The sequence below is a fragment of the Ylistrum balloti genome, unplaced genomic scaffold (genome assembly GCF_031769215.1).
Source record: "Ylistrum balloti isolate Yb309-2 unplaced genomic scaffold, AGI_CSIRO_Ybal_v1 Utg370072, whole genome shotgun sequence".
Taxonomy (NCBI): Eukaryota; Metazoa; Mollusca; class Bivalvia; order Pectinida; family Pectinidae; genus Ylistrum; species Ylistrum balloti.
The window spans coordinates 348,905-357,643 of record NW_026782113.1 but is presented as its reverse complement, the minus strand read 5'-3'; positions in this window follow the sequence as shown (position 1 = coordinate 357,643).

The window sequence follows — 8,739 nt, the reverse complement described above, 5'->3', positions numbered from 1 at the left end:
TTCAATAAATTCAATGAATATTGAAATAGATATAAATTGGATTTAGAAATAACATGGAGAAGATTCCCTGCTTTTTTTTTCATACATAAATATAAAATGTCAGGATTAACTCCAAGTTTTGGGTATGATTAACAGATGACAATAAATGTGACTCTATATTCTATCATCACGGAAGTGTCAGATCGTTATAACATGTCAATGTAACACCAAAATAAGACATTAGTGAGAAACAATTGTCGTACTTTTGCCTACTGTGTTATCAGATATGTCTCTAATCGAGCATGTTTGGTATGAAATGGAGCGACGTCTGACGTCAGAAGCCAAACACTCAAACGATATAGGACTCTTTACAGGTATACGATTCCAGAAGCACTTTCCGTTTCCCTCCACCCTCTTGTGTTTCCAAGTGTGACCTCCCTGTAGGTGTTTACAAGAGCGACCTCCCTGTAGGTGTTTACAAGTGTGACCTCCCTGTAGATGTTGCAAGTGTGACCTCCCTGTAGGTGTTTCCAAGTGTGACCTCCCTGCAGATGTTTCCAAGTGTGACCTTCCTGTAGGTGTTTCCAAGTGTGACCTCCCTGTAGATGTTACAAGTGTGACCTCCCTGTAGGTGTTTCCAAGTGTGACCTCCCTGTAGATGTTTACAAGTGCGACCTCCCTGTAGATGTTACAAGTGTGACCTCCCTGTATGTGTTTACAAGTGTGACCTCCCTGTAGGTGTTTACAAGTGTGACCTCCCTGTAGGTGTTTACAAGTGTGACCTCCCTGTAGGTGTTTACAAGTGTGACCTCCCAGTAGGTGTTTACAAGTGTGACCTCCCTGTAGGTGTTTACAAGTGTGACCTCCCTGTAGGTGTTTACAAGTGTGACCTCCCTGTAGGTGTTTACAAGTGTGACCTCCCTGTAGGTGTTTCCAACTGTGACCTCCCTGTAGATGTTACAAGTGTGACCTCCCTGTAGGTGTTTCCAAGTGTGACCTCCCTGTAGATGTTTACAAGTGCGACCTCCCTGTAGGTGTTTACAAGTGTGACCTCCCAATAGGTGTTTACAAGTTAGACCTCCCTGTAGGTGTTTACAAGTGTGACCTCCCTGTAGGTGTTTACAAGTGTTACCTCCCTGTAGGTGTTTACAAGTGTGACCTCCCTGAAGGTGTTTACAAGTGTGACCTCCCAGTAGGTGTTTACAAGTGTGACCTCCCTGTAGGTGTTTACAAGTGTGACCTCCCTGTAAGTGTTTCCAAGTGTGACCTCCCTGTAGGTGTTTACAAGTGTGACCTCCCTGTAGGTGTTTCCAAGTGTGACCTCCCTGTAGGTGTCTACAAGTGTGACCTCCCTGTAGGTGTTTCCAAGTGTGACCTCCCTGTAGGTGTTTACAAGTGTTACCTCCCTGTAGGTAATTACGTGTCATTCCCTTGGCATGATTTATCACATTTTCTTCAATATTAAAAAAATAATGATTTTCAATAATTTCCTCACAAGACTGTTCCGTTTGCCAGAAGACAGATACAGTCTTTTAATCCAACTTATGTATAAAAATCAACAAAGTTTTAGATATTGAGAGTATTCAGACCACCACGAGCATGTTCACTTACAATATTCTGTCGCGTAACTTTAACTCTGCTGTCGTATATGATCAGTAATCTATTTCTGAACTGTTTTATCTGGACTGTCAAATTGAAAAATCATTTGATGATTTTGTTAAATGAACTTTCCCGATTGGGGTTAAATTAGTCTGCTCCAGTAATTTTCGTCTGTCACTAGTACATTTAACAATGAGACTTTTTGGCACTATTCTCATCTCAAAGTTCCTCCTGAACAATTAATGCAGATTAATACTAAAACAGTTTCCTGACAAACATCAATTTGTGTTTTATCAATATAGAAATATTAATCGTCAGGCCTGGCCAGAAATGTTTCAGCGAATGTGTGTAGTTCATTTACTGATACCATCTAACGGTAACTATGCATCATCTGCATACTGAGGTAGTTAAACATTTGTCTTATTAATCCCCGGTTTTCTTTTGTTTTTCTAAATCCAAAAGAAAATTTCTAGCGCATAAAATAAAAAAATGTTTCTCGGTGGTCTTTAGAGATACTACTTTTCAAACTATTCCACTGATTATAAATAAGTCCCGGTCTATTCCACTGATTATAAATAAGTCCCGGTCTATTCCACTGATTATAAATAAGTCCCGGTCTATTCCACTGATTATAAATAAGTCCCGGTCTATTCCACTGATTATAAATAAGTCCCGGTCTATTCAACTTAGTATAAATAAGTCCCGGTATATTCCACTGATTATAAATCAATCCTGGTCTATTCCACTGATTATAAATAAGTCCCGGTCTATTCCACTGATTATAAATCAATCCCGGTCTATTCCACTGATTATAAATAAGTTCCGGTCTATTCCACTGATTATAAATAAGTCCCGGTCTATTCCACTGATTATAAATAAGTCCCGGTCTATTCCACTGATTATAAATAAGTCCCGGTCTATTTCACTGATTATAAATAAGTCCCGGTCTATTCCACTGATTATAAATCAATCCCGGTCTATTCCACTGATTATAAATAAGTCCCGGTCTATTCCACTGATTATAAATAAGTCCCGGTCTATTCCACTGATTATAAATCAATCCCGGTCTATTCCACTGATTATAAATAAGTTCCGGTCTATTCCACTGATTATAGATAAGTCCCGGTCTATTCCACTGATTATAAATAAGTCCCGGTCTATTCCACTGATTATAAATAAGTCCCGGTCTATTCCACTGATTATAAATCAATCCCGGTCTATTCCACTGATTATAAATAAGTCCCGGTCTATTCCACTGATTATAAATAAGTCCCGGTCTATTCCACTGATTATAAATCAATCCCGGTCTATTCCACTGATTATAAATAAGTTCCGGTCTATTCCACTGATTATAGATAAGTCCCGGTCTATTCCACTGATTATAAATAAGTCCCGGTCTATTCCACTGATTATAAATAAGTCCCGGTCTATTCCACTGATTATAAATCAATCCCGGTCTATTCCACTGATTATAAATAAGTACCGGTCTAGATAATTGAATGCAATATATCTCAAAGTTACTTCTTTTCTAACAAAACGTTATAAATCTATTTGTTCGGCAAAATTCACTTCCCTTTCCATTGTGATTGTTAACCGACGATGTATGATAGAATTACACGTCCCTGTCTATTGGGAAAGTAATACACGTAATTTACTTTATAAAACGACATTTTAGATTTGGAGTTTGATCGATCTGTAGGTGTGACAACAAAATTGTTGTAGATAAAACCTGACATTCAGTATGATCAGACACGATGTCCATGGTAACTGTCTACAAATATACTTTGGAGTGTGTCTGGGGTGTACTTTGGGGTGTGTCTGGGGTATAATTTGGGGTGTGTCTGGGGTATACTATGGGGTGTGTCTGGGGTATACTTTGGAGTGTGTCTGGGGTATACTATGGGGTGTGTCTGGGGTATACTTTGGGGTGTGTCTGGGGTATACTTTGGGGTGTGTCTGGGGTATACTTTGGGGTGTGTCTGGGGTATACTTTGGAGTGTGTCTGGGTTTACTTTACAGTGTGTCTGGGGTATACTTTGGGGTGTGTCTGGGGTATACTTTGGGGTGTGTCTGGGGTATACTATGGGGTGTGTCTGGGGTATACTTTGGGGTGTGTCTGGGTTTACTTTACAGTGTGTCTGGGGTATACTTTGGGGTGTGTCTGGGGTATACTATGGGGTGTGTCTGGGGTATACTATGGGGTGTGTCTGGGGTATACTTTGAGTGTGTCTGGGGTATACTTTGGGGTGTGTCTGGGGTATACTTTGGGGTGTGTCTGGGTTTACCTTAGAGTGTGTCTGGGATATACTATGGGGTGTGTCTGGGGTATACTTTGGAGTGTGTCTGGGGTATACTTTGGGGTGTGTCTGGGGTATACTTTGGGGTGTGTCTGGGTTTACCTTGGAGTGTGTCTGGGATATACTATGGGGTGTGTCTCGGGTATACTTTGGAGTGTGTCTGGGTTTACCTTGGAGTGTGTCTGGGATATACTATGGGGTGTGTCTGGGGTATACTTTGGAGTGTGTCTGGGGTATACTATGGGGTGTGTCTGGGTTTACTTTGGAGTGTGTCTGGGGTATACTTTGGGGTGTGTCTGGGGTATACTTTGGGGTGTGTCTGGGGTATACTTTGGAGTGTGTCTGGGGTATACTTTGGAGTGTGCCTGAGGTATACTATGGGGTGTGTCTGGGGTATACTTTGGGGTGTGTCTGGGGTATACTATGGGGTGTGTCTGGTGTATACTATGGGGTGTGTCTGGGATGTACTTTGGAGAGTGTCTGGGGTATACTTTGGAGTGTGTCTGGGGTATACTTTGAGTGTGTCTGGGTTTACTTTGGAGTGTGTCTGGGATATACTTTGGAGTGTGTCTGGGGTATACTTTGGAGTGTGTCTGGGGTATACTTTGGGGTGTGTCTGGGGTATACTATGGGGTGTGTCTGGGGTATACTTTGGGGTGTGTCTGGGGTATACTTTGGGGTGTGTCTGGGTTTACTTTGGAGTGTGTCTGGGGTATACTTTGGAGTGTGTCTGGGGTATACTTTGGAGTGTGTCTGGGGTATACTTTGGGGTGTGTCTGGGGTATACTTTGGGGTGTGTCTGGGGTATACTATGGGGTGTGTCTGGGGTATACTTTGGAGTGTGTCTGGGGTATACTTTGGGGTGTGTCTGGGGTATACTTTGGGGTGTGTCTGGGGTATACTATGGGGTGTGTCTGGGGTATACTTTGGGGTGTGTCTGGGGTATACTATGGGGTGTGTCTGGGGTATACTTTGGGGTGTGTCTGGGGTATACTATGGGGTGTGTCTGGGGTATACTATGGGGTGTATCTGGGGTATACTTTGGTGTGTCCGAAGTACACTTCGGTGTGTCTGAGGTATACTTCTGTATTTGAGGTATACTTTGTTGTGTCTGAGGTATACTTCTGTATCTGTGGTATACCTTGTTGTGTCTGAGGTATACTTTGTTGTGTCTGAGGTATACTTTGTTGTGTCTGAGATATACTTTGGTATTTGAGGTATACTTTGTTGTGTCTGAGGTATACTTTGTTGTGTCTGAGGTATACTTTGTTGTGTCTGAGGTATACTTTGGTATTTGAGGTATACTTTGTTGTGTCTGAGGTATACTTTGTTGTGTCTGAGGTATACTTTGTTGTGTCTGAGGTATACTTTGGTATTTGAGATATACTTTGTTGTGTCTGAGGTATACTTTGGTATTTGAGGTATACTTTGGTGTTTGAGGTATACTTTGTTGTGTCTGAGGTATACTTTGTTGTGTCTGAGGTATACTTTGGGGTGTGTCTGGGGTATACTTGGTATTTGAGGTATACTTTGTTGTGTCTGAGGTATACTTTGTTGTGTCTGAGGTATACTTTGGTATTTGAGGTATACTTTGGTATTTGAGGTATACTTCGGTATTTGAGGTATACTTTGTTGTGTCTGAGGTATACTTCTGGTATTTGAGGTATACTTTGTTGTGTCTGAGGTATACTTCGGTATTTGAGGTATACTTTGTTGTGTCTGAGGTATACTTTGGTATTTGAGGTATACTTTGTTGTGTCTGAGGTATACTTTGGTATTTGAGGTATACTTTGGTATTTGAGGTATACTTTGTTGTGTCTGAGGTATACTTTGGTATTTGAGGTATACTTCGGTATTTGAGGTATACTTTGTTGTGTCTGAGGTATACTTTGGTATTTGAGGTATACTTCGGTATTTGAGGTATACTTTGTTGTGTCTGAGGTATACTTCGGTATTTGAGGTATACTTTGTTGTGTCTGAGGTATACTTCTGTATTTGAGGTATACTTTGTTGTGTCTGAGGTATACTTCTGTATTTGAGGTATACTTTGTTGTGTCTGAGGTATACTTTGGTATTTGAGGTATACTTCGGTATTTGAGGTATACTTTGGTATTTGAGGTATACTTTGGTATTTGAGGTATACTTTGTTGTGTCTGAGGTATACTTTGTTGTGTCTGAGGTATACTTTGGTATTTGAGGTATACTTCGGTATTTGAGGTATACTTTGGTATTTGAGGTATACTTTGTTGTGTCTGAGGTATACTTTGGTATTTGAGGTATACTTTGTTGTGTCTGAGGTATACTTTGTTGTGTCTGAGGTATACTTTGGTATTTGAGGTATACTTTGTTGTGTCTGAGGTATACTTTGTTGTGTCTGAGGTTCTGAGGTATACTTTGTTGTGTCTGAGGTATACTTTGGTATTTGAGGTATACTTTGGTATTTGAGGTATACTTTGGTATTTGAGGTATACTTTGTTGTGTCTGAGGTATACTTTGGTATTTGAGGTATACTTTGGTATTTGAGGTATACTTTGTTGTGTCTGAGGTATACTTTGTTGTGTCTGAGGTATACTTTGGTATTTGAGGTATACTTTGTTGTGTCTGAGGTATACTTTGTTGTGTCTGAGGTATACTTTGGTATTTGAGGTATACTTTGTTGTGTCTGAGGTATACTTTGTTGTGTCTGAGGTATACTTTGTTGTGTCTGAGGTATACTTTGGTATTTGAGGTATACTTTGTTGTGTCTGAGGTATACTTTGTTGTGTCTGAGGTATACTTTGGTATTTGAGGTATACTTTGTTGTGTCTGAGGTATACTTTGGTATTTGAGGTATACTTTGTTGTGTCTGAGGTATACTTTGGTATTTGAGGTATACTTTGTTGTGTCTGAGGTATACTTTGTTGTGTCTGAGGTATACTTTGTTGTGTCTGATGTATACTTTGTTGTGTCTGAGGTATACTTTGTTGTGTCTGAGGTATACTTTGGTATTTGAGGTATACTTTGGTATTTGAGGTATACTTTGTTGTGTCTGAGGTATACTTTGGTATTTGAGGTATACTTTGTTGTGTCTGAGGTATACTTTGGTATTTGAGGTATACTTTGTTGTGTCTGAGGTATACTTTGGTAGAGGTATACTTCGGTATTTGAGGTATACTTTGTTGTGTCTGAGGTATACTTTGTTGTGTCTGAGGTATACTTCGGTATTTGAGGTATACTTTGTTGTGTCTGAGGTATACTTTGTTGTGTCTGAGGTATACTTTGATTTGAGGTATACTTTGTTGTGTATACTTTGTTGTGTCTGAGGTATACTTTGTTGTGTCTGAGGTATACTTCGGTATTTGAGGTATACTTAGATGTGTCAAAGTATACTTAGATGTGTCTGAGGTATACTTTGTTGTGTCTGAGGTATACTTTGTTGTGTCTGAGGTATACTTTGTTGTGTCTGAGGTATACTTTGTATTTGAGGTATACTTTGTTGTGTCTGAGGTATACTTTGTTGTGTCTGAGGTATACTTTGTATTTGAGGTATACTTTGATGGAGGTATACTTTGTTGTGTCTGAGGTATACTTTGTTGTGTCTGAGGTATACTTTGGTATTTGAGGTATACTTTGTTGTGTCTGAGGTATACTTTGGTATTTGAGGTATACTTTGTTGTGTCTGAGGTATACTTTGTTGTGTCTGAGGTATACTTTGTTGTGTCTGAGGTATACTTCTGTATTTGAGAGGTATACTTTGTTGTGTCTGAGGTATACTTTGTTGTGTCTGAGGTATACTTTGGTATTTGAGGTATACTTTGGTATAGGTATACTTTGTTGTGTCTGAGGTATACTTTGTTGTGTCTGAGGTATACTGGTATTTGGTATACTTTGTTGTGTCTGAGGTATACTTTGTTGTGTCTGAGGTATACTTTGTTGAGTCTGAGGTATACTTCTGTATTTGAGGTATACTTTGTTGTGTCTGAGGTATACTTTGTTGTGTCTGAGGTATACTTTGTTGTGTCTGAGGTATACTTTGTTGTGTCTGAGGTATACTTCTGTATTTGAGGTATACTTTGTTGTGTCTGAGGTATACTTTGTTGTGTCTGAGGTATACTTTGGTATTTGAGGTATACTTTGTTGTTTCTGAGGTATAGTTTGTTGTGTCTGAGGTATACTTTGTTGTGTCTGAGGTATACTTTGTTGTGTCTGAGGTATACTTTGTTGTGTCTGAGGTATACTTTGTTGTGTCTGAGGTATACTTCGGTATTTGAGGTATACTTTGTTGTGTCTGAGGTATACTTTGTTGTGTCTGAAGTATACTTTGTTGTGTCTGAGGTATACTTCTGTATTTGAGGTATACTTTGTTGTATCTGAGGTATACTTTGTTGTGTCTGAGGTATACTTCTGTATTTGAGAGCCATACCTTTTTTGGGGTCAAAAGTGTTAATAATAGTATTGTTTTGAAAAATCTCGAAAGTGATTTGTTTTCTTTACAAAAATTTACCCGTTGAATAAATGTGACAATGACGATTCACCAGCACTTTGTCAAATTTATATATAAAATAATAAATATTTCATTTCACTACTGACTTGGATATATAGTTTCTTCAAAATTCGTGATCTCAGTAAAGGATGAAAAATGTCACTCGAAAACATTTTTGTACGTGTCAAGGGACTTGAACTTTCGTTCGGTTTAATGTGCAAATAAAAATGTAATTATCGACAAAATACCAATGATATATCACTACATTGATTAAACAATTACATTTTCTATGGCTGACGTTAGCCAGAATTCATACTGAAATAACATATATATGTATGCACTATTGTGAATAGTATTGAAAATATAGGTGTGTTCTCAGGAATGCGGAAATTCGAGACGTAT